Source organism: Vespula vulgaris, chromosome 2, assembly GCF_905475345.1.
Source record: "Vespula vulgaris chromosome 2, iyVesVulg1.1, whole genome shotgun sequence".
Lineage (NCBI taxonomy): Eukaryota > Metazoa > Arthropoda > Insecta > Hymenoptera > Vespidae > Vespula > Vespula vulgaris.
The window spans coordinates 6009570-6030464 of record NC_066587.1 but is presented as its reverse complement, the minus strand read 5'-3'; the positions used below and the strand labels follow the sequence as shown (position 1 = coordinate 6030464).

Here is a 20895-nt window from a genome sequence, read left to right as displayed (position 1 = left end):
TTGCTATTCTTCAACTATCAGGGACTATTCATGTAGAAAAGAAAAATGTTGGATTTCAATATCAAAGGATATTCATATATCGTTGATTCTTGAATGAAATTATAGTTTATATCTTTTGATCCAGCAAAGACACGTTTCTACACAGTAATCAACAGAACCACCCTTACACACGATCGGGAAGATCTATACTTATTACGTCTTTCATACGTTTTACCGACACAATTATCGATCAATGTAAATAAGAATTCTTTTGATCTTACATATACATGTAGGTTTGCATAAGTTATATACATTCAACGATGTAATACTAGTATTTTGATAAATTGCAATACATTTTAAAAGGAAATACCAAATTTCGTACAAAAACCGAAGAGAATATGTTTAACTTATATTTAAGAAAAAGAAAAGAAAAAATACATATACATATATATATATTCAAAGATACGAAAAGCAATTATATGCGATTATCGTGATTGCCAATGATTGTGTATAATGAGTTGATTTAAGAAAAGATGTCACAAGAAAATTATGATCGTAACAGCCTCAAAAAAGGAAGACAACTCGTTTTGATTATTTTTCAAATTATAGGAAGAATCGGAAAATAAGTTAAAGTGGAACAAAAGGATCGCCGAAATTTTTCTGCTGCAATTTCCACAACGGGTTGGCCACCATCGTCGTCGTCATCGTCGTCGTCGTCATCGTCGTCGTCGTCATCGTCGTCGTCGTCATCGTCGTCGTCGTCATCGTCGTCGTCGTCGTCGTCGACGTCGTCGTCGTCGTCGTCATGTTATTTCGAGCGAGCGGGAAATTACCATGACAAAGCCGAAATTGCCTGCACTCGGGTGAACAGTACTAAGCAGCATAGCAGCGAAATACAGGGTGTAGACGGGCGCGTGTGGTGGCACGTTACCGCGTGGCAACGGTCCTTCTAATTGTAGGTGACGTGCACACCAAATCTACCCTCTCCTGTTCTCGAGAGACTCGAGATTTCGAACGACTTCCAGACATGCGCCACTTCTCTTTGGCTTTTCGATGCTTTATAAATATTATTTCGTTATTTCCTAAGCTACGTTTCTTTAATTAAAAGATATTAAGTGTTTATTATTACTATTATTATTATTATTATTATTGTTGTTGTTGTTGTTGTTGTTGTTGTTGTTGTTGTTGATGGTGGTAGTGGTAATGTTATTTAAATATCATAAATACATTTTAGGCTTCAATTGTTATTTGATAATATAAATTAACAGAACGATGATCGTAATCTCTAAATGTAATAAAATCTTCGTTATATGTATTATTACGCGTAAGAATCAGATTAACGAAAAAAGAGAGAGAGAGAGAGAGAGTTACAATAATCGCTTTAATTGTAACTGATACAGGTAATAAGAGAAAACGAATCATTTTATCCCTATAGTCGAGATTTCTCATCCCTCTTGACTTTGAGATAAAGTAAATCTGATCGTACTTTTGATTTGACAGTCTCGATTTCGCGAATGATCCTCGATGAAACACCTGCCTTTGAATATCCTGAAGCAGGTGGAAACGTAGACAGTGTTTCAAAGTTTAGATCCTTTCCTTACAAAGTTAAATTACATTAACGCCAGACCTATGTAAATGTTCGCGCAAGCACACAGAAAATACAGGTATCGTTCGATCGCATAAAACGATCTACTTCGGCACGCCCTGAATATTTCCCTCTCTTTTTCTCTCATATACAAGGCGTATCCAGAGTTCCTTACTATTCCTTTCGTCTTTCCTTGCTCACTAGAATAATTTCCATTCTATACTTACTCCTAACTCTAAGAAGGTAGCTTGCTTGTTCGGTCGAGAAGCTAAATACATACATACATATGTACATATACATATATATATACACATATATATATACACATATATATTTATATATATACAGATACATGTCTACGTACATATATACATACATATATATATATGTATACATATATGTGTATATATATATTATATGTGTGTGTGTCTGTGTGTATTCATAGTTATATATACGAAACGTGCGTATGTATATATAACTATGAAACACATAGAAACATATATCGGTCTATAGTCATATACTTGAACATAGCTAGTATATATCTACCTATGTATACATAGCCACGAGCTAGAAGGTGGATACCTACTCTGATCCAGGACTCCTACATTATAGTACAACTTTCCCCTTGACTCAGGATGGTTATATACTCGATGCCTATGTACGCCTTTACCTCTTCTCATATATCTACCTTTTGCGCAGATTCCTCTGCTAACATTAGAATCCAAAATGTTGACTATACTCTATCGAAATCGAAAGAAAGAAAATTTTAAATAACTTCCGAGCTATCTTTTAATTTAGTAAATATCTTCGAACATTCTCTCGACGGTTCTATTTCTTCTGTAGAGAGTCCACGATCGTGATCAACTCTCGACTTTCACAGAGATCAGCGAAGAAAGTGTATCGAAGAAAGGGGAATTCGTCGAGTGTCGGATAGCGTGAACAATTCTGAAGCTTACGGATTGTTTTCACTTTGAGTAATGATGTTTAATGAGCTCGGAAACAAAAAACCCACTTATCAAACTATTCCATATACTGTTTCTCTATAAATTAGGTTTTATCGCGTTGATTACTATTCTGGAACTTATAGATTTATTATATGGAACGAAATATGCTCGTTTTTTCTTTTTAAAATGTACAAATAAGACACGATTGCGTAACGACAATGCAGTGATAAGTATAAAATTTCTATCGTTTCCAATCGTAAATTACATTAACGATGTTTAATTAAAAGGCTGTCCATTGACAGAAGTAGATTTTCATGTGCTTGTTAGAAATTAAAAAGAAAAAAAAAGAAGAAAAAGAAAAATAGAAAGAAAGAAAGAAAGAAAGAAAAAGAACGAAATAAATTTCTTTTCCGTTGATCATCTCAAGGTGGTCTAAAACGGTATGATCTTTTCAAGGACCTTAACGGATTCTAACGCTCAACATTTCATACGGTTTTTACGACTATCTCTGCGAGTCCGGTCCTTTATAACTATTTAAACGTCCACTGGCTTGTCTCAGCCAGATTGCGCTCTTTCGTCGCCGTCCTCCACAGTCCTAACGTCGTAAATACGAAATGAGTACGGCGACTGAACGTATCCAAGTATCTATGTAAAACCAACACTTCCTCGCATTTACAAGCCGTACGATCGACTTGTCGGGTCGAATTTAGATAAACGCGAAGCCATAAAAGTTCAATACGAATGAAACATTTCGGTCGAACGATCTTGGACAATGGCTACCGATTTGTCCCGAATAGTTTTCAACGTTTGAGATCCAAAGGGAAATTCGCATCGGCTTAAAGAAAGGTAATCCTCATAAAATGATCGGCACGTAATAAGAATGTCAAAAAAACGAAACAAAAAAAGAACAAAAAAAAAAGAAAAACAAAACAGAAAAAAGAGAGAGAGAGAGAGAGAGAGAGAGAGAATAAACGATCTCTTTATCCAAAGGACCAAAGACAGAAATACGATAAGTTTGGACGAATGAGAGAATAGCGCGAGAAAGAGGGAAAAAGGTGTGGTGGAGAGGAGAGGAGAGGTGAGAAGGTTGTTGGTCGATTCGTTGGTTGTAGAGGCGTGCCACGCGGCATAGGCTTTTTTCACTCGGCGAATACATTCCGAAACAAATCGTAGTAATGAAAATTGAACGAGAGACTGCACCGAAGCGGCGAGACAAACAACAACGAGGACCTCGTAACGATTTGCCAGGCGAAATTGGGCACGTTTTATTTTTAGCCAAGCTCGCGTGTGCGCGCATACACACCACCATCATCTCCGTGTACTTTCCCGATGCTCCGAACTTCGAGGCTTTGCTAGCCCTCCCTCTCCTCCCATCAGTCGCCCCAGCTTCACCGTCATTCCAGTCCTCTTCCCTTCTAGACTCCTCTCTCTCTCTCTCTCTATCTCTCTCTCTCTCTCTCTCTCTCTCCTTTTTTTCCTCTTTATTTTTCAACCCCATTCTACCCCACCACGTTCCGTTACGCCACTGCTCCTGGCGTGGGCGACGCTTTCTCTCTCTCTCTCTCCTTCTTTTTTTTGTAATCCTCCTCCCTCCAACCCTTCGTCCAGTTTTTTCTGTCTGTCTCTGTTCGCGGACAAGAGACAGTATTGCATGTGTGGATGAGAAAGAAAAAGGGGGGAGAGAGAGAGAGAGAGAGAGATTTTGGGACGATGAGATGCAACGTTCGCTCGTCGACACGCTTGGCTTCTCCAAGCTCGCGAACCAAAATGTTATTTCGTAGAAGAATTTTCTTTTAACGCGAAAAAAATAAAAAAAAAAAAAAAGATAGAGGAGAAACAAAGAGATAAAGAGAAATGCTACACATTTTTGCTTATCTATCTAGTTTCTTTCTCGAATTTACCGAAACAATTTCGTAAGTTAATCTCCTCCTTTTTTTACCTTCGAATCTTTTCTTTAATTTATTTACAAAAGGGAGTCAGATCGAGAATAACGTTGAAATTAATGAGCGAATTGATTATCAATTTGTCTTAATGATTCGCCTTTCTCCTCGATTCCTTACCAAGAAACGCTTGAAATCGCGGTTGAAATCGAGAATGCAAAATTATCATCGTAAATCCGGGCAACCTTAAAACCGACAACTCTCACGGATCGGGACACAGGCCCTAACGAGGAATTCTAATGACGCGGTTAAGTTGCACCGCCAGGTGAACCGTCGAAACGGATCCGTGTGTTTGTTTGACCCTTCACCTCCGTTTAACGACGTCTTCGATGCTTTTATCCTTTCGAACGACTTCCTGACTGAATCCAACGAACGAATCGGGTGCCATTAGCGTGTCCGGCTTATTTCACTCTTTTCTTCTCTCGAAAAAAGAAAGGAAAGGAAAATTCGTGGTTTAATAATTTATGAATCGGATCCTGATCAGGTACATACGTATATATTCGAACGAAAAGTTATTTATATATCGAAAGAAAAACAGTGTAGTAATATCGCGTCAAAAGTTATCATATAAAAACTTAATTAAATTTCTAAATTTACATGCTATGCAAATAGAAAATATACCGAATTTTGATGAACCTCCAGGTGTTCATTCTAGTTTCTGAGTTTAGATCCGTAAATAGTTACTAGTGAAGCGGTCCTTTATCCCGTTACAATTTAGCATAAAAAAAAAGAAAAAACAGAACGAAACGAACTAGTCAGGCAATTTTCTAGTTTATCTAACGATTCTTTTTAAGAGTAACATATACATAGGGACCACTTTCTTGCACATTTTTTACATTTATAAAATGAATTCAACAAAGTGATAAAATCGATACGAGCATAGAAAATTTTAACGCGTTATTTTTTTTTCTTTCGTAAACATTAAGAATTGAAAAAGGTACGACAGGCCGAATATCTACTTTTTTCTCTTTTTTCACATTTTACAACGATTCTTGCATATTAATATAATCATCGATGTCATCGACTCGCTGCACCTGCGTTATCGGATTACTCGTTGCAGCTGTCTTGAGATCGTACTACATTTTGAAGGCAGTTTATGCGTCGTGTGGCATACCGCTTGTGCTTCCACGTGCTAAAATCTACTAGCTGAGAAAAAAGAAAAAGGGGAGGAAGCTATCGGAAGAGAAAGAGAAGGAACATTGATTCGCTTCAGACGTACCCGAACAAAATCGATACTCCAGTTATACGTTACCTCTCTAAAAAGTCATATGAAAAAATTCTACAGGAAGACTATTAACAACCACATTTGCAATATTAATAAATTACCAGTTCAAACTTCCTCGAGCTCGAACTTCGAGCTGCTGCTGCGTATATATACTTATTTATCTTTCAAAAATACAACTCTCTTTCCTCGTTGGAGTTTTTTATGAGGAAAAAAAACAAAAAGGAAAAAAAAATGATATGTAACAATGATCGGAAGTTATTTGACCGTACCTGTGATATCGTGACATTGTTGAAAATATATGTGACGTTAAAAGATAAAATGAGAAAACTGTTCCGGCAGCACGATAACTTTTATTAGATTACGTAGACGAGGGGTAGCAAACGAAGACGAAAAGAGAGAGTGAATGAGAAAGAGAGAGAGAGAGAGAGAGAGAGGGTGTGTCTATGCGAAAGAGGGTAGTGGAGACTGTGACCTGGTAGTATCTAGCTGCGAAGTATGGCAACCAGGTGAACACTCATAGACGGCTCCATAAAATATCCATCGGGATGGTGCATCGTAGCTGCTCTCCATTCGGCTTCGAGACTTGCCGTAAAGCGAGAAAGAGAGAGAGAGAGAGAGAGAGAGGAGAGAGAGAGAGAGAGAGAGAGAGGAGAGGAGACCCCATTATGAAAATGCATCCGTCAAGTCAAATATTTCATGGCCGAACGTCAAGGCACGGTGATGGCGGAACTTACGAGCTACCGTAAAAGAGGCTGCAAAAGTGGAGAACGAGAGAGAGAGAGAGAAAGAGAAGAGAGTGCTGGGTATATTCGAAACGAGTATATGTACGTACGTATGTATGTATGTATGTATGTACGTATGTACGTATGTAGATCCTATCGAAAAATATATCTATACGTAATGGTAAAATGTAGGGCAAAAGGAATGAACGTCGATCATATTTTTAAAACCAATGAACAACTTTTACAAACGTATTCTAAGGAAAAATTGTGTCTTTTCTTTTCTTCCTTTATTACGTCCATTAATTTTCTTCTCTTTTAGATTTCTTTCATATGAGAGATTAAACGGTATTCATTTTTAAACGTAAGAGAGATTCGACAGTAATAATTCGTAGTAAATTATACTATAACGAATACACGTATTTTCGAGCGTGAATCGTCCCAGAAATTCTTTTCTAATACCTATACACGAAATAACCGATGATAACGATTTTACATCTTGTAAGCGACGCGACGTAGGTATTACGAATTTGGTGACACAAATGTAGAACACGTCGGAAGAGATATCGACGTGTACGCCTTTCGAGTTTGTTTGATCGATATAAGCTATAATAATGTTTAAAGGAATTCCTGGAATAAAATTATGAACTAAGACCACTGCCAATAAACTTTAATAAGTTTCCAAAGTAATTTTTTGTTTTCTTTTTCTTTCTTTCTTTTCTTCGGTCGTCCATTCGTCGATTCGATCGAGAAATAACGAAAATTTTCTCGGTTAAACTCGATGCGATCTCTCGTTGTCGTAAGTGGAAAAGGTCGACGTTTGATCGGACGAGGAGACTCGAACTATCCGCGCGAGGAATCTATAAAAATCGCGTAGAAACCGAGAAATTCGTAGCTCGTATTCGAAAAATTCGATCGGACGTTGAATTCGTTGTACGATTTCTCGTGGGATTACTTCATGTACGTAGGTTGACGTACGTACCTAGAAGGAAATGTCCTTCGTGATGCGACGACTGTGCTCATTGGTACAAGAAAATAAAATTGTTGCGGCTATCTTGGAAGCCTTCGACGAACGGTACCCGTTGGGTTGGACCGGCATTTCTATCTCTTTCTTTTCCCATCTCGTACCTGTCTATGTAAGTATCTACCTTTCTCTACTTCCCTTTCTATCGAGCCTATGCTTCGAGGTTTCTCTTTTTGTCAGTTCTAGAGATAAGAACAGCAAACGTAGGTACATACACCTATGTATTCTCGTTCGTAGTAACATAAAATGACAGACAGAAAAGGATGTACTCGATGACTGGAAACTAGGAAAAATAAAAAAAATAAAAAAAAAGAAAGAAAAAATAAGAAAGAAAGGAAAAAGATAAAAGGAAGAAGAAAGTATAGTTCTTCCTATTTCGTCTAGATTAATTCATTTCATCGAGTAATTAAACGTTCGCTATTACAAAAGAATTGATTAAGAGAAAAATATCCATTCGTTCGCGAGGGGCATTCACGATTTTAACAACGCGTTGTTAAACGTAGAAGTAAAAATGTAATTAACTTTTATATTTATAGGATTATTTCCGGTACATACAATGGATTTATCGAAATTTTTAACCCACTTACGAGCACGTAAAAACACAATGATACTTTCATGGTGATAAAACTCGAATTTTAATTAATCGCGAATAATAAATATCGAAAAACGCTTGTAGTTTCGTTAGGCGATCGTTAAACGTTAATACACGATGATAATACGAGCGTGAGTGCGTGCGACTTCGGCTTGGAGCGTTGCATGCTAGTGGCATTTTGTAAAATAGGCAAGCCGTAAATATGCACCATTGGCCCGGTAACGTGGCGAAACAACGTTATTGGGCACGCACCCAATAACCGGCTGGCATACTATAATTAAGCCTCTATTCTTTGCGACAATTAACTCCACGTTGGAACGTGAAAATACGACGTATCGTAGGTACCATCAAATTTTTTTTCTTATGATCGTTTGTTAACGTCCACGCCTAAACACCCACGACAGAGACCATCTTCATATTACAAAAAGAAGATTTACAAGAAAATTCGACAAAAGTAACTCGTTAGAGCCATGTAAAAATAACTTACGAAAGATGCCAATCGATGGATAAATTAAAGAAAAATAATCCATAGAAATATCCATCCATAAATTTCGTAGTAATGAACATTAATTGTGCTTGACTAATTAGAAATTAATTTTGATTTTCCCGTATCATTAAATCATTTACCAAATGATTAACGCGATGTGAAAACGCTTTCCTAAATGTTATGAGCTAAGATTACACGTAGATTATTGGTACCGAGCCAACCGCTCGATTTATTTACGGCTTAGATCAGATAAAACACGTCGATTCTATGAGAATCTTTTCGCCGATTAAGAGACGATTTGGCGCGTTTACGCGTTTCGCTTACGTACGAAGAGGGCGATGAAGTTATGCGGCCCTCTTCTTCTCCCACTTATCTTTACCGAAACGAGCTAACATAATAAATAAAAATGTGATTCAACTTACGAATACCTTCTAACGTTCTAACGCGCGCGATATAGATATATTTATATATCTCGTAATTTACTAACACCTGATTAACACATCGATTTCAAATCGAAAGAGCTCTCGTGACATCTTTGAGAATAAATGAAATGAAAAAAAAAAAAAAAAGAAATCATTGCTATTATCTCATGGTAATTTAAATTAGGATTAAATCGACTTTAAACGATTCGATTGAACGATCGATATAAGTTTTATACGACAAATAGATAAAAGAAAAAAAGTAGCAAAGAAAAGAAAAGAAAAGAAAAGAAAAAAGAAACGAAAAAAAAATAACACTGTAGTTTCCCTTGAAAGAATATTTCCGTCCTAGTTCTGATCAGTTCGTTCATATAAACTCGCTTATACGTACTACCTACATACATAGCTACATCGAAAAATATCAATATGCACGGAAGAAGGCGACTCGCGATGCAGGAAGCTGACTCACTCGCGCGAAATCCACGCTTGCGAGCTCGCGCGCGCGTAAAAACGCGTACCACCCTTCGGCAGTATTGCGCACGCATTTACACATTCTCGCTTATCCTCCTCCCTCCTTCCCACCTTCTCCTCCCAATATCCCTACCCTTTTTTCCCCTTCACACGACGACACCATAGTCCTCTCTGTACTTCTCTCTGTCCCCACCAAAGGTCTCTTCGCGTTTCAACCCCACCCAACTCGTGCTCTAACTTTTTCTATCTCTTTTTATCTCTATCTCTCTTTCTCTCTCTTTCTCTCTCTCTTTCTCTCTATCTCTCTCTTTCTATCCTTCTCTATTCCAGTCTCTCTCTCTCTTTCTCCCTCTCTCTCTCTCTCTCTTTCTAACGTTCTCTCTCACCTGCACCGAACAACATCGGCTTGTCGTCTATAAACCCCGTCCGTGGCTTCTCCCAACGACGAAAGTGGAAGGGAGGAGATGGAGGCAGAGAAACGAGGAGAATGCAGATGCGAAGAAAGAGATGAAAGGATGCGAGCCTAGTGAGAGAGGGGGAAAGAGGGAGGGAGCCTACCGCTATCTTTCCACGTATCCTTTCCCCAACGTACAGTGAGAAGCAATAATAGTGCATACGGGGAATACCTCTTAGATTTTTGCCGTGATTTCCTGATTATATATTTTCTAGAAAAAAGAAAAAAAAACATGCATTTTTAATTAGATCGTATCTAATTATAACAAATTTTGTCGAGTATTTTGTCAGTAATCTTTGATTAAATTTTTATTTAAGAAGAAACGGATCCATTGAACGAAAAAAAAAAATATATATATATATATATATATGTGTGTGTGTGTGTGTATATACATATGTAAATATATAAAAGGGGAAAAAGAATATTCGGGAAATTATTTAATAATTAAATTATTAATAAATAAATCACACACACATATATATATAATATTATTCTCTCGCTTAAACACATTTATATATCACGATTATAAGTGATCGTACAAAACGATACTGATTTTTGTTAAATTTTTACTTAAAAAAAAAAAAAGAAATCTATTAAACAAAATATATATATATATATAAAAGGGGAAAAGAAAATTCGAATAAATTATTAAATATAACTAGACGCTGTTATTGCTTTTCACTGTACATAGTTCAGACGGATTTACTTGGGAGGTATCCTACCGAGCCTATCTCGCAGGACGGTACTCGACTCGGTCGCTATACTTATCGCGTTGTTACGCGCTGCCGCTGGAGAGAAGGGAAGGTCGGAGTACTGTCCTAGGCAAAAGCCTTCAGGCATTTCTCGACTTCGACTTCGATCGACGACGATGATGCTGTGAGACGGTACCAAGGACAGGGATGATACGAACGAAAATGAACACTGGATAGTCTTCGATGATTTAATAGTTTAGAATACAGTATCGATTAATTTTTCATCCGTAAAATTAAAATAAATTTATAATTGGAATATTGACCAATCAAAATTTCAATAAATCAAATGAAATGTTTGTATAACCAAATATCTACTTATTATTTAATTAATAAATATATGTGTGTGTAGATATATATATATATATATATATATATGCATGTATACTGTTATACGAATGAAATACTTTCATAAAAATATTTTAATTGTATTTTAATGTCCTATCTTTTTGGAATATTAAATCGTTATTACCTCTTTCAATCTGCAATTATTGACGAACGAGATCGCAGGAATAGACGTGATATAATGTTTTCAATTAAGTGAATAAATTATATAATCGAGTTTCGAAATAAGAATAAAAGCAGGAGATAGCTATATCAAGAATACGTCAAATACACCTTACTAGATATTCTCGTAATTTCCTATTGTTTCTCTAGTTGAATTATTACATAATAATATAGACATAACGAAAGATGTTGAGAAGTATTGCGATGAGAGAATATTCGATGATCGACGACGAATAACTAATCATTTCATAAATATATATAAATATATATAAATACATACATTCATACATACATATTATATATATATATATATATATATATATTCTCATCGGTTTCTCTTCTTTATATTTCTAAAAACGATGAAAACGAATCTCGTAAAGATTAATTGATTCTCATAAAAATCCACTCTAGGGTTCCACTCTTCTCCCATTCTCTTCAAAATAGTTTTGCTGTTGAACAACTTGCTTGTGCGTTTTACGAAAGCTTGTAAAATCGCACGAACGTTCGACGTAAGTTTCTCGCGAGATAAGTTCCTTTACAAAAGATAATTGCGTAAGGAGAAAACATTATGGTAAGCGTTCGAACGCGACAAAGTACAATGCAAATGATTCGATGAGAATGCACGTTTCTAACGGCATAAGAGTAACGGTGCATTTATCCTTCAGAATGAAATTCTTTTTTTTTTTCTTTTATGAGATTCGTGCGTTTCAATGAAATTTTCCAACTTGTTTCGAAGGTCCTTCACAACGGCTTTTGAAATAGACGATCATTCAGTTCCGATCACACATATATATAAATTAAAATGTATTGGTCAAAAGAACCTAAAGAAGACCTTGAGAAAAGCAAAAAGAAGAATATATCTATTAATCAAAAAGGAGAAAAAAAAATCTCAGCCAATAAATCTCATCATCCTTTCTTTCTCTCTCTTTTTCTCTCTATCTCTTTCTCTTTCTCTCTCTCTCTCTCTTTTCAGCTATTTAGTTTCACAAAAGGGTGAATTTACATCTACAGGCACTTGGACAGTTTCGAGAAGAAACGTTTTGGATTTCTAGAACGTAACTATACCTAGCAGCGGTGCTTCGAGGTGCAAGGCAAGAAAAAAGATCGAACAGGAGTGAGAGAGAGAGAGAAAGAGACGGAGAAGGAGGGAGAAAAAGAGAGAGAGAGAGAGAGAGAGAGAGAGGGACAGAGGGAGAGGGAGAGAGGGAGAAAGAGAGAGAGGGAGTAGAAGGTGGGTGGTTACGAACTACAGGAGAAGGTCGAATCGTTGTTATTACGTGACACCGTTACGCAACGGCTCGCTGCCGATGCCGCATAGTACCAAATCGTCGTTATATTCTGCGTACCGATCGTACCAACCATCGATCTCCTACTAAAAGTTGCCCAATTTTTGCGAGGACGGCAGAAGAGTGAAACGACCGTTCGAATTTCTACGAAATTCTTTTGGTAACCGGACGATCGGACCCGCTCACCGTTTTATCGTTCCTCTCACTTTGCCTTACGAAATTCCTTTATGCGATATTGCAACGAGATATTACGAAGCATCGATTCTATTTTCTTCACTTCGTTCTCGAAAATTGAACTTAACGATCAAGGAATCAAACGAAGATACTAATTATCCGTATTCTCGTATTTCCTTCTGGTTACCAGAAGATTCTCAAAATGAATCGATAAGAGATTTATGCAATCCACTTTCTCCGTTCCTTGTATTGTTTCTTTATTTTTGCTTTTTTTATTTTTCATTTTGTTTCTTCTTTATTTTAAACGTTCTATTCTACTTTATTCGTTTATTTGTTTATTCGTTTGTTTGTTTGTTTATTCTATTTTTATTTTTCCATTCGAGAACAAGAGAAATCTCTTTACGTAATTGTTCACCCGCTGGTTGACAAGCGGTATATCATGATTGATTATAAATATGAAAAAGGTTTTTCGTCTTTTACATTCTTTTTTATCGCGTTATCATAGAACAAACAAAGGCGAGGTAGCAAGATCATTATCTAGATCGCCACGAATCCAATAAAACTTGCTGGCCCTTCGACAATAAATTATCGAATCTTAAGGAAATAAAAAGAGACAAAAAAGAAAAAAGTATAAAAAAAAAAAAAAGAAAAGAAGAAAGAAAGAAAGAAGAAAAAAGAAAAAGAAAAAGAAGAAGAAGAAGAAGAAGAAGGAAAGGTTTGAGAGTAAGTCTAACAACAGAGTCAAACGATCGATAAATAGAGAAGGAGGAGAAAGATCAGACGAGGGAGGAAACGATCGGCGCGGGAAGATCGAAGAAGAGGGGAAGGAAATAATGAAAGGAGGGCGCGGTGGTCGGTCACTTGTTGCGATCCTGTTAGTTCACCTCTTCTTCGTCCCGTCCTCCTCCTCTTCCTTCCCCTCCTTTTCTTCCTCGAGCAACGACGAAGACGACGAGAGTCCGTCGCAAAGAAAACGGAAAGAGACGGACGAGGCCTATTTCACGAGACGGCGTCGACCACGAGAAACCTATGCGATTCTTCTCTCAGCGAGGAGAGCCAATTTATGCGACTACGTGCTCCGCTAGCTCAACGCTTCCCGCATTTCGTAAATCCACTGAGATTAAAAAAGGGAGTAAAGGGGAATGTAATTTCCCTCTGGCTCGGCAATTTGTTTATAATATATTCCATAACTTTTTTGTTCAACCAAATTTTATGCCTCTTAACTATTTTCTTTATAACGAGTCTGATTAAACTAAACTACGAAGTAAAGATTCAATCGTAGATGTTTCTATCTTTTGGATTTATGGAGTTACGAAGCGATTTAACGTCGTGCATGAAATTTCTTTTTGTCTCTCTCTTTTCTCTCTCTCTCTCTCTCTCTTTCTGAGGAATAGGTATACGTACTTACATATACTCACGACAATCGTCCGACAAGATGGGAGGTAGCGAACAGTACCGTTAACTTTGAACTTACCTGAAACAGAAACGAATACCCGTGTTAAAATAGAAGATTCACGATGATGACAGTTACAGGACGTACTGTTACAGTTGTATAAAGCCTTAAGAACCGTTGCCGTCTTTACACTTTGACCATGATGGAAAAATAATGTTTTTGCGACACGTTACTGTATACGATTTTTATTTTGTTAAATTCATTTTATCATTTTACCGAAACGTCATTGACGAGTCAAAATTTTGAAGAAACGATTAGCGTGGACGAACGTCAGACGATCGAACATCTTCCTCTGACTAAACGATTCGCAAAGATATTTCAGAGATACTCCATGAAGCCCTAATGTTATAACGAAGTTATTAACGCTTCAGACTAGTAGTGTACATAATGTATCTTAGACCAAGATTCGGTTCCAGCAAGCTCTCGACGTGGTCCATTGCACCGAGTACCAAGTACGTCGACGCTACTCTCGCTTTACTCACTGCCAGTTCTCCGTCTCACTCTTTTGCTCTCTCGCTTCCTATGATACTCCTCCTACCCCCTCATACTCTCTCTCTCTCTCTCGCTCTCGCTCTCTCTCGCTCTCTCTGTCTTTTTCGTAACAGAACTCAATGCTCGTAAAACTATAGTCACATCGGATGCGTTCGTTCGAGGACTGGAGGTCGAGAACAGTCGGGTCAATTTATTCTCAGGCCGGGAAGGGGCTATGAACTATTGACACGCCTAGGTCGCCTTGCTATTGGCCCGCTTCGAGCGTTGATGATTCCGCATTAGCTCGGTCGATAGTTTCCCCGGATGCTTGCAACGCCGCCACCACCATCAGCACCACCACCATCACCACTACTACCGCTGGCTCTGTACGCTAGACTCTGCCATCTAATGTAGGCCGTATAATTATTGCGTAATTAGCAAATTTGAACACCGGCCGCTCGATCGATAATCGTAAATTATTGGGATTGGTCAGCCGAGGCTGATGCATCGCTTACGCTGGCGGCGGCGAGATCGTCCGGAATCGGCCACGCGGATATCGCTTCGGCAACGATTCACCGACGATACACCGTCGCCATCGCCATCGCCATCACCACCGACGCAATATGCCGCTCCTCTCTATTCGATACGTCCGTGAATCTTCGTCGATGAGCACGCGAATGGCAGTTGGTCTATACGACCGCGAGGCTATTAATGAAATCCCTTGATCAGCTTCAGTGTTCAACGTAAACGCGATTAAACGTTCTCACGTCAAATAATAAAGACCGCGATAGGTCCGCGACAGTCCGCTTCTATCATATTTTCTTCGTAGAAACCATTAGTAGAAAGTTCATTATTAAACTATCATACGGTGCACCGATGGTTCTGGAAACAAACGTTTCAGGATCAATAAGAAATCGTTTTTGTTGGATCGTTGGACCTAGGTTTCTCCAAATCCATTAGAGCACATCGTCGGGTCGACTTTGATCTCTCGTCGAAACCACATCGACTCTCCGTACTACTGTAAAAAGGTCAAATCGCACGACACCGCGTATAACTACCTATCTCATCGAACGGTACACGCCTTTGTATTCGTCGAAAAAATGTTACTCGCGGAAACGAACGAGCGCAAATTCCTATCCCCTCCTCCGCCCCGTTCCTCATCGACGCACCCCTCGCGACCACTCGAAAAAGCATCGCGAGTATGTACGAGCCAATAATTCTACGCTCGGTTAATATCCGCGATCGAAACAGCCTCGCGAGCTCTACGCCACTACGCCAGTATACCACCTCGCGGATAATAATTATTTTCGTAATTTCCTGGTATTTCGCGCGGTGAGCCCATCAATCCGAAAATCGTATAAACCAACTGTCACGTTCACGCCCAAATTCAAAACAGAGGGAGCCCCGTCGCACATCCTCGTATAGCTCGTCAAATACCATTTAATCCCCCGTGAAATCCGGTTTAATTTCGACCAGTACCTATATATCTATGATATATATACATAAATATGTATGTATATATATATTTATAAATATTTTATATATGTGTATGAGCGTGTATGCGTATATGTATACAGACACAAACATAAATACGTCCAAGCTCACATTCGACACATAATATGTATAGATATGTAATCGTGTAACTGGCGGTTATATACTTACGAATACAGTCACTTCATATTTTTAATATCTTTCACATCTCTACGTGACCTATCGAAATTCTTCATTGAATTATTTCCATTTTGTCGATCAATGACCTTTGTAACAAACCGATATCATCGAGAATTCTATTCGTGATTACTTCGACAAAAACTTTCGCGTGAAATTTATCCGTGAAGATATTTTCTACACACACATACATACCAATATTTTTTTCATATCTTTCATCCATTTAATCTTAGATAAGATTGTGCTAATTACAACTATTTTCATTTTAATACAACTTTGGATGAGTTTTACGTACAAAAAGACAAGATTTTCGGAAAGGAATCGATCGAAGGGTATTGTCTCTTCCAGTATCGAAATGGAAGATCGTCTCTCATCTCGTAACGTTTGAAGAACGTAGATAGATAGAGCAGCAGGTTCATATACGCGTTGCTACCTTTCTCGATCCGATGTTTGTTTATGCTAACGCGGTACAAGGCGTAATATCGAGCCGTGGGCCAAATACCGCGAGTCTCGTAATGGCCGATAGGATGTGCCGGCAATAGGGCTGCCACCCGGACTCCGATATTGGAAATCTGCCATGAGAATTTCCTTCGTATCCTATCCACCCTCTCGCTTCGGAAATGACACGTCAAACGTAGTCATCGTGCTCGCAAAATTTCGAAAGGGCTCGTGAATTTGGCTACGACGTTCACGGGTTTCTCAAAAATATTTATTATCGATCATCGGACTTTCTTAATCTCGAACCGATCCCGATATAATTATTTCTGATCTATTGAGACCGACGGAAAGAAATAGTGATATTTGTTCTTATGTATGTACATACTTACACAGTAGCACTTGTAAATTATAAATATATATATCAGATTAATTTACATGTTACTTAGCATTTAATCGTGCTAATCCATGCAAATGACAACAACATACTTTTCTTAGGGCTTAGACCAGCTCCTAATCCCTGAGAAAACATCTATCAAAAGTATCTGATACATAACGTTGCATAATCGTACGAAATGACTCGGTAGAAAAGTATCGATCATTTTCGTCGATCTAGAACGATCGAGAATGGAACGCAGTTAGATAGGCGTGTAAGAAGCTTCACAAAGTCAACGATGGCACGATCCATTAGAACGGAAAAGGGAAGAACGAGAGATGATTCGCGAGATTTCGTTCGCAAGAAATTACGATACGAATTCGCAACGGACTCATCGTTTTTATAAAGCTAATTGATTTTGCGCGACGTTATTGAAAATTTACATGTTACGAGTGTCAGAGGATTATCGGCGTTTCGGAGGCTGAATAAATACTGGCTGATAAGCGCAGTGGAATTGAACTTTGCGATATTAAACCTTCAGTACGATAAAATGGAGAGGAGGCAAAGAAATGCAAATAAATCCAATAAACATTCCGAACGTTGATCTCGAAATGGACAATCATTTGTTTCGATAAAAGAACAACTTTTTATCTCTCTAATGTTTACCGTGCAAATTGATAGATATATTCACAGAAATATATAACGCGTGTAACGGCAAAGTCACCTTGGTTGATACCTACGAGTTAACGACTACTCGGCGAGGCATGTTATTAACATCAGTGGTAGTACGCAAGGAGATAAAGAAAATCTTCCCTAATAAATTTCGGGTATCTGATATTAGGGCGAATAAGAAAACAAAATGCCGCGAGAGGTAAATATGTACTCCTACCCAGCTCGATCTCGATGGACCTAAGGATATTACGAACTATGACGACAAGTAACAGATACTAATCGGTACAACTAGAAAATAAGAGAAATCGCGAGGAAAGTGCGAGGACCGAGGCAAGGAAAAGGATGAAAGAAAACAAAATCAGAGTGGGACGAAGAGGAAGGGAGAAGGGGAGGGGAAGGGGAAGCGTGCGGCTCGGTATCGCTTCTTATTCGCGCGTTACGATACCTCGCAATGGAACGACGGTATCGCACGCTGGCTAACGCGCAGCTATCTTACAGCACGAGACGGAGACGACGAATGGACGGATAGCAAAGGAAGGAAGGAAGAAAGGAGAGAGGAAGGAGGGGGGCGAGGAAAAGAGCGAGAGAGGGAGGACAGGAGGGGGATAATGGAAAGGAGGGAGTAAGGGAGGAAGAGAGGGAAAGCATAGGGATAGTAGTGGGGAGGAAGAGCGATAAAGGGGAAGAGGGAAAGAGAGGATTTGCGACGTTGCCGGCATGCAGCCAGTGACGGCAAGCCGCTGCCGCGTAATCGTAGTCGTATTCGTATTCCTAGAGCAAACACGAGGCCGCAGGATCTCCGGCGGGCCGACGGCCAATGGAGTGGGGTGGGGCGCGCGCGCACGAACGCGCGCGCGACCGACTCGAGTGCCGAGTCGTGACTAGGAGGAGGATGAGATGAGAAGGGTGAAAGGGAAGGGAAGAGTGAAAGGGAGGGGCAGAGGAAAGAGACTCGAGAAGATCGCCGGGGAAGAGAGAAGGGCAAGACGGAAGGCGGCAACGGGTGGCACACGCATCGCGAGCGTGGCTGTGGCTGCCTCCTCTCTTTTCGTGTGTACGTGTGTCTGTTTGTCTGCCTGTATGTATATACATATATGTATATGCATGTATGTATGTATGTACGCGTATGCGTGTGTCGTGCGCGCTTATATACATCTATGCACGTATTTGTGCGCGCGAGCGTCGGTACATTACACCTGCGGGCGCGGCACGGTGGATCGTGTGGGCGCGGTGGTGTCATCTCTCGGCGATCTCCAGAGTGACCTACCCACCCCCACCGCCAAGTTCCGTTCCGTTCCGTTCTTCTTCGGAGGCACGTAAAGCCTAAACGAACCTCCACGCTCTCTCCCCACCTCATCCCTCTGGAGCTTTGCTATCGGCGTACCGCCAACTTCCCCTTTCGTGCCTCAACACCCCACTATCCCTACCACCCGACTCGGCTTCGCCGAGTGTCCACTTCGTTTCGTGCCGAATGAGCGAACGAGAGATAGAGGAGAGAGAGAGAGAGAGAGAGAGAGAGAAAGAGTGAGTAACACGGTGGGGGCGGGGAAGGAGAAATCGCAGCAGGGAGGGCACGGGAGAAGGCAGAGGGCGAGGACAGAGATACTGCCCCACAACGCTCTCTTGCTTTCCTGCCTCTTCGTTCACGGTCACACCCGCAGCGGTGCTCATCTCTCATTAATACAGAAATTTATTCAAACTATCAATCTCTGGGAACGTGATATCACATATTTGCTTAACTGATCTACGAACGTATCCGTCGATCCTAACTTCAAAGATATTTTTCATTGAATTTGCCATTACATTCTAATATTTCTAACGATACTCGTGTACGATCAACTACGTAGTTCACAATAAATTTCTAATGAAATCTTATTGAAATCCGTGATTACAGACATTGCCAATGTTATATCGAAAAATCGCAGAATAACCAGGAAAGAATTTTTAGAGTCAATATAGAGGAAAAGATATAACAAATGTTTAGTTTGTGATATTGCAGTAATATCGACGAATGTATCAACGATAATGTATAAACAGGGAAATTGAACGATTAATTGGATATATAAAATTTTAATAGCAAACGTTACCAGATGAGAACCACTGAGGGTACAATATCAGACCGGCTCCACCTAGCATAGGGTGAACGGGTCGGAGGCCGTTGGTTCCTCATAGAGTCGCTCTCTTCTTATTATTATTACAGGAACGCGCGCGCAGCAGCGCGCACACGAGCGTCGTCGAACGCACGCACGCCCTGACGTACGCATGCGCGAACAGAGCACTGTTGAGGAGTAGGAGTTGGAGGAGAAGTAAAAGGAAGAGGAAGGGGTCGAGGGATAGGAGGAAAAGTGGTAGGGATGAAAACAGGTTGACTCTCTCTCTCTCTCCCCCTCTATTCCGCGCGCGCGCGCACACGCGAGGCATCGTGCTGACCATGCCAAAGAGTGGGAGGCAATAGTGCTCTGTTAAATCGTCATGGTGGGAGAAAATCACAGCGCAAGAGGAGGAGGAGAAGACGGAGGAGGTGGAAGGTAAGAAGAAACGAAATAGTTGGAGCGAAAGGGGCAAGCACGGGCCGGCAGTCGCGTTGCCGCGCTTACTACTCGCCTTACCACGGATTATCATTATCTCATTATTCTTGCCTTGCGATGGCCTCTCTCTCTCTCTCTCTCTCTCTCCTTCATTCTTTTCTTCTTTTTCCCTCTTTCTTCAACGACTCTTCTTCGAACTGACCGCTCTGATCGCGATGTTTTACCTGCATCCACTTATGTACTCCTCCGACTTTTTACTTCGATCTCAAGAAAAATCGACGAGACTACTCGATCTTCGAATGAACAAATTTAAATGAACGTCATACATCGGAATAAGGACAAATGATAATTACGCTTTCCATTTCCCCGCTCCTCCCTTCCCGCTATTAACACCACCCACTGTTTTCCCATATTTCGCTATAAAACTTCCATGTCTCTTTCATCCATGAATTTTCATCTTTTCGCCTACATATGTAGGTATTTATATCTCTACACGCATACTTTCTATTTCCCACAGGCCGACGTTTTCTTATCTCTCAGACGACGAGACTACCGGCCTTCTCTCTTGCTATTAATGAGAAATTAAAATAATATTTACTTTTAATACATCGACGAGCTTACTACTCGACGATATAAATGCACTGTAAGTTGGTAACGATCGGAAGATACAATTTTACGACTCGTGTTTGCGCGCTGTAACTTTCCTTTGTCCCCTATTGTTTGTGTCCGAACATTAT

At 39.6% G+C, this 20895-nt stretch overlaps 1 protein-coding gene and 1 long non-coding RNA gene across 5 annotated transcripts in view; one reads left to right on the top strand and one right to left on the bottom strand.

The window, feature by feature from the left end:
- LOC127072773 (neurogenic protein mastermind-like) overlaps window positions 1-20895 on the bottom strand; it is a 158478-nt gene that overhangs the window by 109160 nt on the left and 28423 nt on the right. The gene's annotated exons all lie outside the window — the stretch shown is intronic.
- Window positions 18111-20895, top strand: part of LOC127072786 (uncharacterized) — a 6510-nt gene continuing 3725 nt past the window's right edge. Inside the window, exons 1-2 of one of the 2 annotated variants that reach the window (XR_007785588.1) lie at window positions 18111-18684; window positions 19831-20158. This is a non-coding gene — a long non-coding RNA (uncharacterized LOC127072786). Of the gene's footprint in view, window positions 18709-19830; window positions 20159-20895 lie in introns of both variants that reach the window. The other variant, XR_007785587.1, reaches the window with a different exon arrangement.